This window comes from Opisthocomus hoazin, unplaced genomic scaffold (assembly GCF_030867145.1).
Source record: "Opisthocomus hoazin isolate bOpiHoa1 unplaced genomic scaffold, bOpiHoa1.hap1 HAP1_SCAFFOLD_81, whole genome shotgun sequence".
Lineage (NCBI taxonomy): Eukaryota > Metazoa > Chordata > Aves > Opisthocomiformes > Opisthocomidae > Opisthocomus > Opisthocomus hoazin.
This window is the reverse complement of record NW_027448990.1, coordinates 375,001-385,000: the sequence shown is the minus strand read 5'-3', so window position 1 is coordinate 385,000 and position 10,000 is coordinate 375,001.

Genomic DNA, 10,000 nt, shown 5'->3' with positions numbered 1-10,000 from the left:
TCCTCCCCGCCGACCCGGTCCCGGGTAGACCGGTCCTCCCCGCCGAACCGGTCCCGGGTAGACCGGTACTCCCCGCCGAACCGGTCCCGGGTAGACCGGTCCTCCCCGCCGACCCGGTCCCGGGTAGACCTGTCCTCCCCGCCGACCCGGTCCCGGGTAGACCGGTCCTCCCCGCCGACCCGGTCCCGGGTAGACCTGTCCTCCCCGCCGAACCGGTCCCGGGTAGACGTGGTGGCCGGCCGGGACTCGGGATCGGGGGCGGGCGCGGTCGGGTAGACCTGTCCTCCCCGCCGACCCGGTCCCGGGTAGACCTGTCCTCCCCGCCGACCCGGTCCCGGGTAGACCTGTCCTCCCCGCCGAACCGGTCCCGGGTAGACCGGTCCTCCCCGCCGAACCGGTCCCGGGTAGACCTGTCCTCCCCGCCGAACCGGTCCCGGGTAGACGTGGTGGCCGGCCGGGACTCGGGATCGGGGGCGGGCGCGGTCGGGTAGACCTGTCCTCCCCGCCGACCCGGTCCCGGGTAGACCTGTCCTCCCCGCTGAACCGGTCCCGGGTAGACGTGGTGGCCGGCCGGGACTCGGGATCGGGGGCGGGCGCGGTCGGGTAGACCTGTCCTCCCCGCCGAACCGGTCCCTGGTAGACCTGTCCTCCCCGCCGAACCGGTCCCGGGTAGACGTGGTGGCCGGCCGGGACGCGGGGCGATGGGGGGGGCGCTGTCGGGTAGACCTGTCCTCCCCGCCGAACCGGTCCCGGGTAGACCTGTCCTCCCCGCCGACCCGGTCCCGGGTAGACGTGGTGGCCGGCCGGGACGCGGGGTGGGGGGGGCGCTGTCGTCCAGACCCGTCGGCCAGACCCGTCCCCGTCCCCGTCCCCGTCCCCGTCCCCGTCCCCGTCCCCGTCCCCGTCCCGTTCCCGCCCCCCCCGCCACCCCCTTCCGCGGCACCAACCCCCCCCGCAAGCAACGGGAAGGGGCGCAGCTTTCTATCAGCTCGGCTGAAACGCCCGAAGGCGGGGCGGCGTCTGTGTTTCAAAAGCGGAAAAAAAATAAAAAAGCAACAAAAACCAAAAAATTCCCGCCGCCCCGCCCCCCCCCCCCCCCCACCTCCCCCCGTGCAGGCACCCCTGCAAACGGGCCTCCGGCACGGCAGCCCGGCCGCCGCACCCCCACCCGCAAGCCCCCCCCCACCGCCGCCCCGGCCGAGAGCGCACAAGCAGCCCCTGCCGCCGCCCCCCCCCACCCCCCCCCCGGTGCGGGCACCCCTGCATACGGGCCTCCGGCACGGCCGCTCCGCTGCCCCCCCCCACCCCGCCACCCCCCCACCGCCGCCCCGGCCGAGAGCGCACAAGCAGCCCCTGCCGCCGCCCCCCCCCCCCCCCCCCCCCCGACTCAAACCTCAATCTTCTCGGAAAAGAGGCCCCGTCCCCAGCCTACCTCAGCGCAAGGCTCCCCGCCTGCTCCTCGACCCCGTCTCTCAGTCTCTGTCTCCCCCTTCTGCCGCGGGGAAGCGCCCGCCCCTTGCCGGCGGGTGGGCGGGGCGGGCCGGCTCGGGTTCCGGTTGCTAAGCAGCAGGGTGGCACTCGTTGACCCCGGGCGCCGCTCCGTCTGCCGATGGGCGGGCCGGTGCTGGCTCTCAAGAAATTTTTGTAACTGTTTCCCTGCTCTGCTTTGGTTTTGTTTTTTTTTCTCGCCCACCGTCAGAACCGATGCAGAGTAAGAAAGCCTTCAGCGAGACAGTCCGGCCAAGCTTAGCGCCTTCCACTAGATACGGCGAAGTCTCGGAAACGGGGGGTGGCGAGGGGAATTTCAGGCGCGCGCCGCCTCCCCCCTCCTGCACCACCCCCCCCCGCAAGCGACGGGAAGGGGCGCCGCTTTCCATCAGCTCGGCTGAAACGCCCGAGGACGGGGCGGCGTCTCTGTTTCAAAAGCGGAAAAAGAAATAAAAAAGCAACAAAAACCAAAAAATTCCCGCCGCCCCCCCCAACCCACCCCCGTGCAGGCACCCCTGCATACGGGCCTCCGGCAGGACCGGCCTGCCGCCCCCAGCCACCCCCCCGCAAGCCCCCCCACCGCCGCCCCGGCTGAGAGAGCACAGGCACCCCGCCGCCGCCCCTTCCCACCCCGTGCAGGCACCCCTGCATACGGGCCTCCGGCAGGGCCGGCCTGCCGCCCCCAGCCACCCCCCGCAAGCCCCCCCCACCGCCGCCCCGGCTCAGAGAGCACAGGCAGCCCGCCGCCGGCCCACCCACCCCGTGCAGGCACCCCTGCATACGGGCCTCCGGCAGGGCCGGCCTGCCGACCCCAGCCACCCCCCGCAAGCCCCCCCACCGCCGCCCCGACTGAGAGAGCACAGGCAGCCCGCCGCCGGCCCTTCCCACCCCGTGCAGGCACCCCTGCATACGGGCCTCCGGCAGGGCCGGCCTGCCGCCCCCAGCCACCCCCCGCAAGCCCCCCCACCGCCGCCCCGGCTCAGAGAGCACAGGCAGCCCGCCGCCGGCCCACCCACCCCGTGCAGGCACCCCTGCATACGGGCCTCCGGCAGGACCGGCCTGCCGCCCCCAGCCACCCCCCGCAAGCCCCCCCACCGCCGCCCCGGCTGAGAGAGCACAGGCACCCCGCCGCCGGCCCTTCCCACCCCGTGCAGGCACCCCTGCATACGGGCCTCCGGCAGGGCCGGCCTGCCGCCCCCAGCCACCCCCCGCAAGCCCCCCCCACCGCCGCCCCGGCTCAGAGAGCACAGGCAGCCCGCCGCCGGCCCACCCACCCCGTGCAGGCACCCCTGCATACGGGCCTCCGGCAGGGCCGGCCTGCCGACCCCAGCCACCCCCCGCAAGCCCCCCCACCGCCGCCCCGACTGAGAGAGCACAGGCAGCCCGCCGCCGGCCCTTCCCACCCCGTGCAGGCACCCCTGCATACGGGCCTCCGGCAGGGCCGGCCTGCCGACCCCAGCCACCCCCCGCAACCCCCCCCACCGCCGCCCCGGCTGAGAGAGCACAGGCAGCCCGCCGCCGGCCCTTCCCACCCCGTGCAGGCACCCCTGCATACGGGCCTCCGGCACGGCCGGCCTGCCGCCCCCAGCCACCCCCCGCAAGCCCCCCCCACCGCCGCCCCGACTCAGAGAGCACAGGCAGCCCGCCGCAGGCCCACCCACCCCGTGCAGGCACCCCTGCATACGGGCCTCCGGCAGGGCCGGCCTGCCGACCCCAGCCACCCCCCGCAAGCCCCCCCACCGCCGCCCCGACTGAGACAGCACAGGCAGCCCGCCGCCGGCCCTTCCCACCCCGTGCAGGCACCCCTGCATACGGGCCTCCGGCAGGACCGGCCTGCCGACCCCAGCCACCCCCCGCAAGCCCCCCCACCGCCGCCCCGGCTGAGAGAGCACAGGCAGCCCGCCGCCGGCCCTTCCCACCCCGTGCAGGCACCCCTGCATACGGGCCTCCGGCAGAGCCGGCCTGCCGCCCCCAGCCACCCCCCGCAAGCCCCCCCACCGCCGCCCCGGCTCAGAGAGCACAGGAACCCCGCCGCCGCCCCTTCCCACCCCGTGCAGGCACCCCTGCATACGGGCCTCCGGCAGGGCCGGCCTGCCGCCCCCAGCCACCCCCCGCAAGCCCCCCCACCGCCGCCCCGGCTCAGAGAGCACAGGAACCCCGCCGCCGCCCCTTCCCACCCCGTGCAGGCACCCCTGCATACGGGCCTCCGGCAGGGCCGGCCTGCCGCCCCCAGCCACCCCCCGCAAGCCCCCCCACCGCCGCCCCGGCTCAGAGAGCACAGGCAGCCCGCCGCCGGCCCACCCACCCTGTGCAGGCACCCCTGCATACGGGCCTCCGGCAGGACCGGCCTGCCGCCCCCAGCCACCCCCCGCAAGCCCCCCCACCGCCGCCCCGGCTGAGAGAGCACAGGCAACCCGCCGCCGCCCCTTCCCACCCCGTGCAGGCACCCCTGCATACGGGCCTCCGGCAGGGCCGGCCTGCCGCCCCCAGCCACCCCCCGCAAGCCCCCCCACCGCCGCCCCGGCTGAGAGAGCACAGGCAGCCCGCCGCCGGCCCACCCACCCTGTGCAGGCACCCCTGCATACGGGCCTCCGGCAGGACCGGCCTGCCGCCCCAAGCCACCCCCCGCAAGCCCCCCCACCGCCGCCCCGGCTGAGAGAGCACAGGCACCCCGCCGCCGCCCCTTCCCACCCCGTGCAGGCACCCCTGCATACGGGCCTCCGGCAGGGCCGGCCTGCCGCCCCCAGCCACCCCCCGCAAGCCCCCCCCACCGCCGCCCCGGCTCAGAGAGCACAGGCAGCCCGCCGCAGGCCCACCCACCCCGTGCAGGCACCCCTGCATACGGGCCTCCGGCAGGGCCGGCCTGCCGACCCCAGCCACCCCCCGCAAGCCCCCCCACCGCCGCCCCGGCTGAGAGAGCACAGGCAGCCCGCCGCCGGCCCTTCCCACCCCGTGCAGGCACCCCTGCATACGGGCCTCCGGCAGGGCCGGCCTGCCGACCCCAGCCACCCCCCGCAACCCCCCCCACCGCCGCCCCGGCTGAGAGAGCACAGGCAGCCCGCCGCCGGCCCTTCCCACCCCGTGCAGGCACCCCTGCATACGGGCCTCCGGCAGGGCCGGCCTGCCGCCCCCAGCCACCCGCCACAGGCCCCCCCACCGCCGCCCCGGCTGAGAGAGCACAGGCAGCCCGCCGCCGGCCCTTCCCACCCCGTGCAGGCACCCCTGCATACGGGCCTCCGGCAGGGCCGGCCTGCCGCCCCCAGCCACCCCCCGCAAGCCCCCCCACCGCCGCCCCGGCTCAGAGAGCACAGGCACCCCGCCGCCGCCCCTTCCCACCCCGTGCAGGCACCCCTGCATACGGGCCTCCGGCAGGGCCGGCCTGCCGCCCCCAGCCACCCCCCGCAAGCCCCCCCCACCGCCGCCCCGGCTCAGAGAGCACAGGCAGCCCGCCGCAGGCCCACCCACCCCGTGCAGGCACCCCTGCATACGGGCCTCCGGCAGGGCCGGCCTGCCGACCCCAGCCACCCCCCGCAAGCCCCCCCACCGCCGCCCCGACTGAAACAGCACAGGCAGCCCGCCGCCGGCCCTTCCCACCCCGTGCAGGCACCCCTGCATACGGGCCTCCGGCAGGGCCGGCCTGCCGCCCCCAGCCACCCGCCACAGGCCCCCCCACCGCCGCCCCGGCTGAGAGAGCACAGGCAGCCCGCCGCCGCCCCTTCCCACCCCGTGCAGGCACCCCTGCATACGGGCCTCCGGCAGGGCCGGCCTGCCGACCCCAGCCACCCCCCGCAAGCCCCCCCACCGCCGCCCCGGCTGAGAGAGCACAGGCAGCCCGCCGCCGGCCCACCCACCCTGTGCAGGCACCCCTGCATACGGGCCTCCGGCAGGACCGGCCTGCCGCCCCCAGCCACCCCCCGCAAGCCCCCCCACCGCCGCCCCGGCTGAGAGAGCACAGGCACCCCGCCGCCGCCCCTTCCCACCCCGTGCAGGCACCCCTGCATACGGGCCTCCGGCAGGGCCGGCCTGCCGCCCCCAGCCACCCCCCGCAAGCCCCCCCCACCGCCGCCCCGGCTCAGAGAGCACAGGCAGCCCGCCGCAGGCCCACCCACCCCGTGCAGGCACCCCTGCATACGGGCCTCCGGCAGGGCCGGCCTGCCGACCCCAGCCACCCCCCGCAAGCCCCCCCACCGCCGCCCCGACTGAGACAGCACAGGCAGCCCGCCGCCGGCCCTTCCCACCCCGTGCAGGCACCCCTGCATACGGGCCTCCGGCAGGGCCGGCCTGCCGCCCCCAGCCACCCCCCGCAAGCCCCCCCCACCGCCGCCCCGGCTCAGAGAGCACAGGCAGCCCGCCGCAGGCCCACCCACCCCGTGCAGGCACCCCTGCATACGGGCCTCCGGCAGGGCCGGCCTGCCGACCCCAGCCACCCCCCGCAACCCCCCCCACCGCCGCCCCGACTGAGACAGCACAGGCAGCCCGCCGCCGGCCCTTCCCACCCCGTGCAGGCACCCCTGCATACGGGCCTCCGGCAGGGCCGGCCTGCCGACCCCAGCCACCCCCCGCAAGCCCCCCCCACCGCCGCCCCGGCTCAGAGAGCACAGGCAGCCCGCCGCAGGCCCACCCACCCCGTGCAGGCACCCCTGCATACGGGCCTCCGGCAGGGCCGGCCTGCCGACCCCAGCCACCCCCCGCAACCCCCCCCACCGCCGCCCCGACTGAGACAGCACAGGCAGCCCGCCGCCGGCCCTTCCCACCCCGTGCAGGCACCCCTGCATACGGGCCTCCGGCAGGGCCGGCCTGCCGCCCCCAGCCACCCCCCGCAAGCCCCCCCACCGCCGCCCCGGCTGAGAGAGCACAGGCAACCCGCCGCCGCCCCTTCCCACCCCGTGCAGGCACCCCTGCATACGGGCCTCCGGCAGGGCCGGCCTGCCGCCCCCAGCCACCCCCCGCAAGCCCCCCCCACCGCCGCCCCGGCTCAGAGAGCACAGGCAGCCCGCCGCAGGCCCACCCACCCCGTGCAGGCACCCCTGCATACGGGCCTCCGGCAGGGCCGGCCTGCCGACCCCAGCCACCCCCCGCAACCCCCCCCACCGCCGCCCCGGCTGAGAGAGCACAGGCAGCCCGCCGCCGGCCCTTCCCACCCCGTGCAGGCACCCCTGCATACGGGCCTCCGGCAGGGCCGGCCTGCCGACCCCAGCCACCCCCCGCAACCCCCCCCACCGCCGCCCCGGCTGAGAGAGCACAGGCAGCCCGCCGCCGGCCCTTCCCACCCCGTGCAGGCACCCCTGCATACGGGCCTCCGGCAGGGCCGGCCTGCCGCCCCCAGCCACCCGCCACAGGCCCCCCCACCGCCGCCCCGGCTGAGAGAGCACAGGCAGCCCGCCGCCGGCCCTTCCCACCCCGTGCAGGCACCCCTGCATACGGGCCTCCGGCAGGGCCGGCCTGCCGACCCCAGCCACCCCCCGCAAGCCCCCCCACCGCCGCCCCGGCTCAGAGAGCACAGGCACCCCGCCGCCGCCCCTTCCCACCCCGTGCAGGCACCCCTGCATACGGGCCTCCGGCAGGGCCGGCCTGCCGCCCCCAGCCACCCCCCGCAAGCCCCCCCCACCGCCGCCCCGGCTCAGAGAGCACAGGCAGCCCGCCGCAGGCCCACCCACCCCGTGCAGGCACCCCTGCATACGGGCCTCCGGCAGGGCGGGCCTGCCGACCCCAGCCACCCCCCGCAAGCCCCCCCACCGCCGCCCCGACTGAAACAGCACAGGCAGCCCGCCGCCGGCCCTTCCCACCCCGTGCAGGCACCCCTGCATACGGGCCTCCGGCAGGGCCGGCCTGCCGCCCCCAGCCACCCGCCACAGGCCCCCCCACCGCCGCCCCGGCTGAGAGAGCACAGGCAGCCCGCCGCCGCCCCTTCCCACCCCGTGCAGGCACCCCTGCATACGGGCCTCCGGCAGGGCCGGCCTGCCGACCCCAGCCACCCCCCGCAAGCCCCCCCACCGCCGCCCCGGCTGAGAGAGCACAGGCAGCCCGCCGCCGGCCCACCCACCCTGTGCAGGCACCCCTGCATACGGGCCTCCGGCAGGACCGGCCTGCCGCCCCAAGCCACCCCCCGCAAGCCCCCCCACCGCCGCCCCGGCTGAGAGAGCACAGGCAGCCCGCCGCCGCCCCTTCCCACCCCGTGCAGGCACCCCTGCATACGGGCCTCCAGCACGGGCGACCCGCTCTGTCCGCAGGGAGGACAGGTCTACCCCTTCTGCCGGCAGGGAGGCCAGGTCTACCCGTTCTGCCGGCAGGGAGGCCAGGTCTACCCGTTTTACCTGCAGGGAGACCAGGTCTACCCGTTCTGCCGGCAGGGAGGCCAGGTCTACCCGTTTTACCGGCAGGGATGCCAGGTCTACCCGTTCTGGCGGCAGGGAGGCCAGGTCTACCTGTTTTACCGGCAGGGATGCCAGGTCTACCCGTTCTAGCGGCAGGGAGACCAGGTCTACCCGTATTGCCGGCAGGGATGCCAGGTCTACCCGTTTTTCCGGCAGGGATGCCAGGTCTACCCATTTACCGGCAGGGATGCCAGGTCTACCCGTTTTGCCGGCAGGGATGCCAGGTCTACCCGTTCTGGCGGCAGGGAGAACAGGTCTACCCGTTTTACCTGCAGGGAGAACAGGTCTACCCGTTTTGCCGGCAGGGATGCCAGGTCTACCCGTTTTACCTGCAGGGATGCCAGGTCTACCCGTTTTACCGGCAGGGAGGCCAGGTCTACCCATGTTGCCGGCAGGGAGGCCAGGTCTACCCGTTCTAGCGGCAGGGAGACCAGGTCTACCCATTTACCGGCAGGGAGACCAGGTCTACCCGTTTTGCCGGCAGGGATGCCAGGTCTACCCGTTTTGCCGGCAGGGAGAACAGGTCTACCCGTTTTACCTGCAGGGAGGCCATGTCTACCCGTTTTACCGGCAGGGAGACCAGGTCTACCCGTTTTGCCGGCAGGGATGCCAGGTCTACCCGTTCTGGCGGCAGGGAGACCAGGTCTACCCGTTCTGCCGGCAGGGATACCAGGTCTACCCGTTTTACCTGCACGGAGACCAGGTCTACCCATTTTACCGGCAGGGAGGCCAGGTCTACCCGTTCTGGCGGCAGGGAGAACAGGTCTACCCTTTTTGCAGGCAGGGAGACCAGGTCTACCCGTTTTACCGGCAGGGATGCCAGGTCTACCCGTTTTGCCGGCAGGGATAACAGGTCTACCCGTTTTACCTGCAGGGAGACCAGGTCTACCCGTTTTACCGGCAGGGAGACCAGGTCTACCCGTTTTGCCGGCAGGGATGCCAGGTCTACCCGTTCTGGCGGCAGGGAGGCCAGGTCTACCCGTTCTGCCGGCAGGGAGGCCAGGTCTACCCGTTTTGCCGGCAGGGAGAACAGGTCTACCCGTTTTACCGGCAGGGAGACCAGGTCTACCCGTTTTGCCGGCAGGGATGCCAGGTCTACCCGTTCTGGCGGCAGGGAGGCCAGGTCTACCCGTTCTGCCGGCAGGGAGGCCAGGTCTACCCGTTTTACCTGCAGGGAGGCCAGGTCTACCCGTTTTGGCGGCAGGGAGACCAGGTCTACCCGTTTTGCCGGCAGGGATGCCAGGTCTACCCGCTTCCGGCAGGGATGCCAGGTCTACCCGGTTCCAGGCAGGGAGGCCTCGTCTACCCGTTCTGCCGGCAGGGAGGCCAGGTCTACCCGTTTTACCGGCAGGGATGCCAGGTCTACCCGCTTCCGGCAGGGATGCCAGGTCTACCCGGTTCCAGGCAGGGAGGCCTCGTCTACCCGTTCTGCCGGCAGGGAGGCCAGGTCTACCCGTTTTACCGGCAGGGATGCCAGGTCTACCCGCTTCCGGCAGGGATGCCAGGTCTACCCGGTTCCAGGCAGGGAGGCCTCGTCTACCCGTTCTGCCGGCAGGGAGGCCAGGTCTACCCGTTTTACCGTCCGCCGGGTCCGGTGTGCCCGATGTGGCCGCCGGAGCTGCCGGCGGAAAGGGATGCCTCGTCTACCTCGCTCCGGCGGGACTTTGGCTCCACCGCGGTTCTGGCAGGTAGACGTCTTGCCCGGTTCTTCTTCGGAGCTGCCGAAGGGGTCGCTGCTTTGCGCTGCCTCCAGTTACGTCATGGTAAGAGTCGGCGGCGCTCGCGCGCCTCCCCGCTGGGGGAAGACGGTTCTCTTCGAGCCCGCCGGGGCCGGGGACCTCGCTGTCCGTATACTAGGGCAGAGGGCTGGCGCTCGCGGACCAGCGCCATCGAACCGCTGCAGCTACTCGCGGTTCAGCCGGCAGACTCGGGTGTTGCACGGCGGCTGTGGCCGTGGCCGTTCTGCCTCCTACCTATCGCGCACGGCGCTTCCGACTGCCAGAAGCCGCGCGAAGCCGCTGCTTGCCCGCAGGCTCCGGTGGCCGTTGCCGACTGGAGCGAGGGCTCCAAGAGGGGTTTCTCCAGGGCCGGGCCGAGACGGGCGGCGGTCGCCGGCACTCGAACGCTTGTCACCCGCG